Here is an 8,806-nt window from a genome sequence, read left to right as displayed (position 1 = left end):
ATAATTATTTAATGTCCTTGAAATTTAAGCAAGTCAGCAACTATCTACTTATCTCTTTGTAAAACTGGCCCTGAATTATGGGAAAAACTGAGTTGGCAAAGACCCCAGTTAGAGGAGAGAGAGTTAATTATTGTATCCCAAGTCCATCTTTTTTTTTTTTTTTCTCACTGTCTTTGATCAGGTCTTTATTTAAAATTAGGTGTCCAAAATGATTTGACTTTTATGGAATAAACAAATACAAGTTTTTAGGTAGAAGGCTTTTTCTCTTCTGTGGTGGGTTTCTTGTCAGCTGCTGGTTTCTTGGTAGCTGCAGCCTTTTTTCCTACCAAAGGTTTCTTTGGCTTTTTCACACCAAGAGCCTTCTTTCCTTTCTTCCCTACCATGGCCTGGAACCCCCTTCTCACCTGATTTGGCTTCAAAGCCTGCTGCCACCTTATCCATCTGGAGTTTGTGATTCTTGGCCTGGCGAAGAATGGTGTTCCGGCGCGTGGTCTTTGCATACAGGTTTAGCTTCTACATAATTCTTAGGTTCTTCAGTGGATTCTTCTTCAGGACTCTATGATGAATCTTCTTGCGTGGTGCTTGGAGGGATCTCTGGATCTCTGGGCTTTTCAAGATTCTGCTAAATTCTGTATTAAGCATCTTATGCATGGCAAGGTTGTAGTTACTCTTGAGGCAGGCAGCCTTACGCCAAGTGCCATACAGATTGTCTAACTTGTGGAAAGCACTTCCAGTCCAAATGCAGAAGTGTCCCACATGCCCACCAGGAGCAAGTTTCAGAATGTTTAGTTTGCTTACATTAAGTAAAATAATTCCAGGGATGTTTCTGAAGGCCTTGATGATACCATTGTCTTCATTGTGGATGATGCAGGGTCCCCTGCACTGGATATGACAACGGTTTCTCATTTTGCCCTTGTCAGCTCTCATTCGCTGAGAGGCATAGACCTTTTTGATATCATTCCAGGCTTTAAGTTTCTTAAGAAGCAAAACAGCCTCCTTGGTCTTCTTGTAGCCTTCAACTTTATCTTCAACCACCAAAGGAAGTTCAGGAACTTCTTCAACATGATGACCTTTAGACATGACTAGTGCTGGTAAGGCTGAGGCAGCCAGGGCACAGCAGATGGCATATTGCTTTTGTGTTGTGTTCACTCTGCGGTGCCAATGGCGCCAGGTTTTGGTTGGTGCAAACATGCGGCCTCCATGACACATATTTCCAAGAGCACTCTGGCCAGAACAGTGAGTCCCACCCCTCGAACTCTGGGAATTCGAGTCACAGCTCTGCCAGTACCCCAAGACTCAGCACTGGTTTGATGACTTGCTAATTCACTGACAGCATATGGCTGTCTGTTGTTTTTGTGCAAGTTGGTGTGAACAAAGTTCACGATATCGGGTTGAATGGGAGCCTTAAACACAGCAGGCAAAGTAACATTTTTGCCAGATGATTCCCCCTTTTCGGAGTATACAGATATCAATGGATGAGCACACGCCATCGTGGGGAGAGGAGAGGAGAGGGCCCAAGTCCATTTTAGCCACTAAAGTCTGTAATCAGGATTTGGGATAGAGCAACATGTCCCAAAATGGGCTTTCATTGAATTATTACTATTTGGAATTATTTGGGAAAAAATTTCATGATCAACTATGTTAAGGAAACTGTATTAAATAGAGGCAAATAGATTTCTTTACTGTGGGATTTCCCAGAGTATTAATAGATTAATATGCATTGTGAATCACTCAAAGAAAAACAGAACATGCAGCACTTTCTAGTTTCCCAAACCATGTTTTCCTCTTCCCTCTCTCTCCTTCTCTCCCCCTCCCTCTTTCAAAATCTTTTGGGATTAATATTTCATGGCATCGGTTTGGGAAACATTGGTACCAAGCACTCCTTTGCTGTCAGATAATCATCTCAAGGTCCCAAACCAATCAAGACTTATTTACGCAGACCTCTTTTGCCTGCAGGAACAAGAGGATGCCATAACCTAAGAGATACATTAAGGAGAAACATGAATTACTGTTATAATTTGTGGTTATAAAATCCCAAGAATATCTATGCCTTTGTCTGAGGCTGTCTTTGTTCAGACTCCAAGCTGACAAAATTCTAGGAATGATCTTCCTATTTAGAATGACATTTTCCAAATCTCCAGGGTCTGAGCATGTGACCCTTTGCCTGGCATCTTACTAATTTGGGCATCATCTGGGCCTTTTCATGGAGAGAAATGATTGAAGAAGTACTACGGCTGGTGCCCACACTTCTTTATTAGTACTTCCATGCTGAAACACCAAAGCCATATGGAGAAAGTTCTCTTATTAGGATGTTATTTCTTTCCTATAACTTTATCTTAAAAATTATCATGACTTTTTGTTGATGCATAGCTCTGTGAATTTGAACACATGTATAGATTTATGTAAACAAATCAGGATATAGAACAGTTCCCTCACCCCAAAACCATCTTTTTGTGTGCTTATTCAGCACCATCTGTATATCTATTTTGGTGAGGTATCTGTTCAAATCTTTTGCTTATTTTATTGTAGTTTTTGAATTGTTTGTTTTCTTGCTGCTAACTTTTGAAAGTCCTTTGTACATTCTGGATACGAGTTCTTTGTCAGATATGTGATTTGCAAATACTTTCTTATACTTTGTGGCTAATCTTTTTATTTTCCTGACAATGTCTGTCACAAAGCAAAAGTTTTGCTTTTCATTCAGTTCAATTTGTCAATAGGGAAAAAATTTTCTTTTAAAGATCATGCTTTTGGTGTCATGTGTAAGAACTCCGCCTAACCCTTGGCCACAAAGCTTTTTTCTCCCATGCTTCCTTCTCAGAGCTTTATAATTTTAGGTTTTACAATTAGATCTATGATCTATTTTGAATTAATTTCTCTATTAGTTGGGCAGTTTAAATAAAGATTTATTTTCTTACATAGAGATATATAATTTGTCCAGCACCAGCTGTTAGAAAGACCATTTTTTCTCCCCCTTCCTTTTTTCTTGTTTTTTTTTTATTATTTTTCTTTTTTTTTTAAAGGATTTTATTTATTTATTTCATGAGAGACACACACACACACACAGAGAGAGAGAGAGAGAGGCAGAGACACAGGCAGAGGGAGAAGCAGGCTCCACACAGGGAGCCCGACGTGGGACTCAATCTCTGGACTCCAGGATCATGCACTGGGCTGAGGGCGGCGCTAAACCGCTGAGCCACCCGGGCTGCCCCCCCTCCTTTTTAAAAAGATTTATTTACTTATTAATGAGAGACAGAGAGAAAGAGAGAGAGAGAGAGAGAGAGAGAGAGAGAGGCAGAGACTCAGGCAGAAGGAGAAGCAGGCTCCATGCAGGGATCCTGATGCAGGACTCAATCCCGGGACTCCAGGACCATGCCATGGGCTGAAGGCAGGTGCTAAACCACCGAGCTACCCAGGGATCCCCCATTTTTTCTCCCTTAAATTGCCTTTTCACTTTTGTGAAAAATCAATTGGTTATTTTTTATGTGGTGTATTTCTAGACTCTCTTCTGTTCCATTAATCTATATGTCTGTTCCTCCTTACTACTGCATTGTCTTGCTTAATTGAGATTTATAATGCCTTAAAATTGGGTAATGTTATTCCTTCAATTCTATTATTTTTTTCCCCAAAATTGCTTTGTGTTCTAGTTCTTTTGCCTTTCCTTATATTTTAGCACCAGCTTATCTATATTTGCAAAAATTCCACTGGGATTTGTATTGGATTATGTTAAATCTGTAGATATATATGGGAAAAAAATGACTTCTTCACTAGGTTATAGCTTCCAATCCATGAACATGGTATATCAGTTTCTCCAATTATCCAGGTTTCTTTCATAGTTTCCTTATTTTATCACTTTAAATATTTTCTGACATTTGGCCAGAAAGCTGGAAATTTATCTATTCTGCTCTGCTGCTCACTTCCAATGAGTACACCTACATGTGGGATCAAGAAAGAGAAAAATAAGCAGGTTTGCCCCACCTTTTTAGGACCACATCTCTTCTGATCAGAAACTCTCAGAGTTTCAGGTTCCTGTAAGTCTCTATTGCCACAACTATCACTGCCATTGCCACACAACCTAGTGCACAGAAGCTGAGAAAAGGAAAGAAGAAAAAGAAGAAAACATCAGGCAACACCCTTACGTTGCTCCTACTGCCATAACTAGAAGACTTCTCCCTGTCCATATGAATGTTTTCTTCCAGGTTGGGGCTGTGTTGAGTCCAAGCTGGAAGACATTGGAGTAAAAACTGAAGTGGCAAACTCTCTTTCAGTTTAATTGGAATTCTAGTCTTTTTTTCCTAATTTGTATTTATTTTTCAGAGACCTCAAATATCTGCTTCAAGCATCATGTTTAGGCCTTATAGTTGCATTCAGTGGATCACAGACAATAGAATGAGCTTATTCCATCATACCCAGAACAAAAGCTCCTTTGATATTATTTAAATAATAAAACTTAGGATCTAAGAGATTAAGGAAACATTTTTAAGGTTACATAGAAAGTGATGAATCTGGGATTGGGACCACATTTGAAATCTCCGTGAGTATGATCTATACAAATAGTCTACATGTTACATATTTTTTTAAAAAATTTTATTTATTTATTTATTTTTTTACTTTACATGTTTTAAAAGTCAGGTTTATTGAGGTACAATTCAATTACAGTTAAATCACCTTTTATTTTATTTATTTATTTTTAAAGATTTTATTTATTTATTCATTCATGAGAAACACACACAGAGAGAGAGAGAGGCAGAGACACAGGCAGAGGGAGAAGCAGGCTTCATACAGGGAGCCCGATGTGGGACTTGATCCCAGAACCTCAAGATCACAACCTGGGCTGAAGGTGGCGCTAAACCACTGAGCCACCTGGGCTGCCCTAAAATCACCTTTAAATAGTGTTACGAGTTCAATGAGTTTTGACAAATATATAGTTATGTAACCACCAATATAACCAATGTATCAAATATTTTCATCACTCCAAAAGGTTCACCATGCTCCTTTCTAGCTAATTTCTTATCTGTATCTCTAACTTTTGTCAACTACTGAAATGTTTCTATCTTTATAGTTTCATCTTTTTTGAAAATGTTATAATGGACTCATACAGAACACAGGCTTTTGTCTCTTGCTTCTTTCATTTAGCATTAATATTTTTGAGATTCATCCACAGTGTGCGTGTGTGTGTGTGTGTGAGAGAGAGAGAGAGAGAGAGAAAGAGAGAGAGGCAGAGACACAGGCAGAGATAGAGAGAGACAGAGAATGAAGGAGAGAATTTTTTTCTTTTTTTAATTGCCAAGTAGTATTCTGTTGTATGGCTAGACCACAGTTTGTTTATCCATTCACCTGCTGATGGAATTGGACTAATTTGTTCTAGTTTTAGAAAATTATGAATAAAGTCTATATTCTTTTATAAAAAGAATAAATTTTATTTATTTGAAACAGAGAGAAAGAGAGAGAGAGATAGAGCAAGCACAAGCAAGGGGGAGGGATAGAGGGAGAGGGAGAGGGAGAAGCAGACTCCTGGCTGAGCAGGGAGCCAGATGCAGGACGCCAACCCAGAACCCTGGGATCATGACCTGAGCCAAAGGCAGACACTTAACCGACCTAGCCTCCCAGGCGCCCCTAACGTCTATATTCTTGATCACTATACAATGTGTCCTAGAATAACATAGTTAGATTTGAAAGGAATCTTCAAGATGGAATGGCTTATTAACCCCAGTAATCTTAATGACTATTTCCATTTACATACTATGTAAATGGAACAGACCCTGTTCCACAGACCCTGTGCTAGGCATTTTATACACTCACATTGTTTCTTTGTTTACAATGTTTAGATAACTTCCCAACCTTCTCACCATGAAGGACCCATATTTGTGAGTTCCTGGTGATGTATTTATTCAACATAATGAGTGTATGTGTGCATTTATATGTCTGTGCCAAGCACTGGCTGGACCCTGGGAAACAGGGAAAAACAGAGAAAAGAAAAGACATAGTCTCTACCTCAAAGTCTACAATCTGCTGTGACTATATCCTATGTACTCTACCTTTTGAAATAATTTCTATCACACAAACTGCATCATTAATTAAGTGTAACTCATTCCTTCATCTGTAGAACACTTGGGGTAAGAGTAAGGTCATAGGATTAGCAAACAAAATATTTCTGTTCCCACTCTTATGCTTTGAGAGGTGTATTCATTTGGATGCTTTCTGTTACATGAAACAATCTGGCTTCAAAGTAGCTTTAAATAAATTCAGAGGTAAAGTAGGCTTATTGCAGCATTCACAGTACTCCAAATGTGGAAACAACTGATGTGCTTGTTAATGGGTGAATGGATAAAGAAGATGTGGTGAATATATATAATGAAACATTATTCATTCATGAGAAAGGAGATCCTGCGATGTGTGACAACATGGATGGATCTTGAGGACATTATGCTAAGTGAGAAAAGCCAGAGAAGACAAATACTGTATGATGTCACTTGTATGTGGAGTATAAGAAGCCAAACTTGTAAAAACAGAATGAAATGGTGATTGCCGGGGATCCCTGGGTGGCGCAGCGGTTTAGCGCCTGCCTTTGGCCCAGGGTGCGATCCTGGAGACCCGGGATCGAATCCCACATCGGGCTCCCAGTGCATGGAGCCTGCTTCTGTCTCTGCCTCTTTCTCTCTCTGTGACTATCATACATAAATAAAAAAAAAAAAAAAAAAAAAAGAAATGGTGGTTGCCAGGGACTGGGGGGTGGAGGATTAAGAGCAGTGTTGCTCTTAAGTGTACAAATTGCAGCTAATAGTAATTAAGTCCTAGAAGATTTAATGCACAGTATAGTGAATATAGACAACAGCTTTATATTACAATCACCAAACTTGCTAAGAAATGAGATATTAACTATTCTAATCACAAGGAAGAAATGGTAATTATGTGACATAATAGAGATGCTAACTATCACTACAGTGGCAATCGTATTACATGTATAAATGTATCAAACCAACATGCTGCACACCTTAAATTTAAACAATGCTATGTTAATTATATTTCAATTAAAAAATAATCTGCTACTGAGAAGGAGAGAAGGGACAATAAGAATGGACAGTAGGTTGATGTGATGGAAATAATCTATGTTTACCACACTTCTTCCTTCCTGGCACCTGGAAAAACTATGTTTCTCAGTTAGATTGGAGTCCTGTGATTGAGATCTGGCCAATCACAGGAGGAGGCAGATGAAGTGATGTGTACCTCTTCCAGGCATCACTCTTTAAAAACATCTCATGCACCTTCCTATAATCCTTTTCTTCCCTGTAGTTAAGTTGGCATACTTGTGATAAGGGTGAAGGCTATCTAAACTACCCTGGACTGATATGTGAGCAAGAACTAAACTTTTATGGAGTTAAACTCCTGGGGGGTTATTTAGTACTATAGAATAGCAGAAGTAATCCTGGTAGATTAGTAGGGCAATGGTTTTTAAAGTGTGGTCCTCAGGGGCACCTGAGTGTCTGCCTTCGGCTCAGGTCATGATCTTAGGGCCCTGAGATGGAGCCTCCGCATTGGGCTCCCACTTAGCAGGGAGTCTGCTTGTCTCTCTCCCTCTCCCTCTGATCCTCCCCCTGTTTGTGCTTTCTCTGTCTCTTTCACAAATACACACATACATATATTCATACATAAAGTCTTAAAAAAAAAAAGTGTGGTCTTCAAACCAGCAGCTTGGGCATTACCTAGGATCTTGTTAGCTGCTAATTTTTCTGGTTCCCTATCCCAGGCCTATTGAAAAAAAATATTTGGGTGGGGGGCAGGACCTAGCACCCTGTGGTTTAACAAGCCCTCCAGGTGATTCTGTGGCATTCTACTGTTTGAGAACCCTTAATTTAGGGAATTAAAGGTGTCAGAAATTGCTCTCTGGTCTTCTCAGTTGCCTTGTAGCAGGTGCCATGTTCTTCCTCTCCTCCCCCAGCTGCTGAGCTTGATTTCAGTTGTCATAGAACCTGAAGACACTACTGCTTCAGCTGTGATGACATATTTATCTGCCATAAGTACCTGTGCCCATTCTGGTATGACATCCTTCTCTTCTCCAGATGTAGGTGTAGTGGCCCAAGCTCAAACTACTGTGCCCTTTGCTGGCTCTGAAGTACTTCTCCAGTTGGCTTCCATGGTGACAGTCCCCTCCCCTGCACCAGTAGCTCTGTTACATAAGCAGCTTAAACCCATTCCTCCATCTTCTGTAAAAATTATAACTAATATCCTGTGAAGCCTGATGTTTTTTTATTGCTCTGGACAGGCTTTTGGAAGGTAAAAGAATAATTTTATTTGGAAACATTGAAAGTAACCAGAGGATCTTTTAAATTACATTTGAAGTCCACAGGGGTCCTAAGACTCTGAGCTAGAAGTACGACTGATCTAATCCTACTCACCTCATTTTAAGATGAAGCCATGAGGTTCAAGGAGGTGCATGGGCCACCCCAGTGCCTCTAAATTAAGTACCAATATCTTTTTTTTGTACCAATATCTTTAACGATGTTTGACATTTAACGATCAACATGCTATCTTTTTTTAAAAGATTTTTATTTACTTATGAGAGAAAGAGAGAGAGAGGGAGGGAGAGAGAGGCAGAGAGGGAGAAACAGGCTCCATGCAGAAAGCCAGATGTGGGACTCGATCCCGGGTCTCCAGGATCACACCCTGGGCTGAAGGCGGTGCTAAACCGCTGGGCCACTGGGGCAGCCCAATATGCTTTTTATTTTTTATTTTATTTTTTAAAAAGATTTATTTATTTATGAGAGAGAGAGAGAGAGAGAGAGAGAGAGAGAAAGGCAGAGACAGAGGA

The 8,806-nt window shown here is 39.7% G+C and overlaps 1 pseudogene; it reads right to left on the bottom strand.

Annotated features, from left to right (window-relative positions):
- Positions 1-231: 231 nt before the first annotated feature.
- On the bottom strand, positions 232-1,490 carry LOC140611257 (large ribosomal subunit protein uL4 pseudogene; annotated as a pseudogene).
- Between the last annotated feature and the right edge of the window lie 7,316 nt (positions 1,491-8,806).

The sequence above is a fragment of the Canis lupus genome, chromosome 19, assembly GCF_048164855.1.
Source record: "Canis lupus baileyi chromosome 19, mCanLup2.hap1, whole genome shotgun sequence".
In the NCBI taxonomy this organism is placed as follows: domain Eukaryota; kingdom Metazoa; phylum Chordata; class Mammalia; order Carnivora; family Canidae; genus Canis; species Canis lupus.
This window is presented reverse-complemented; position numbering and strand designations above follow the sequence as displayed.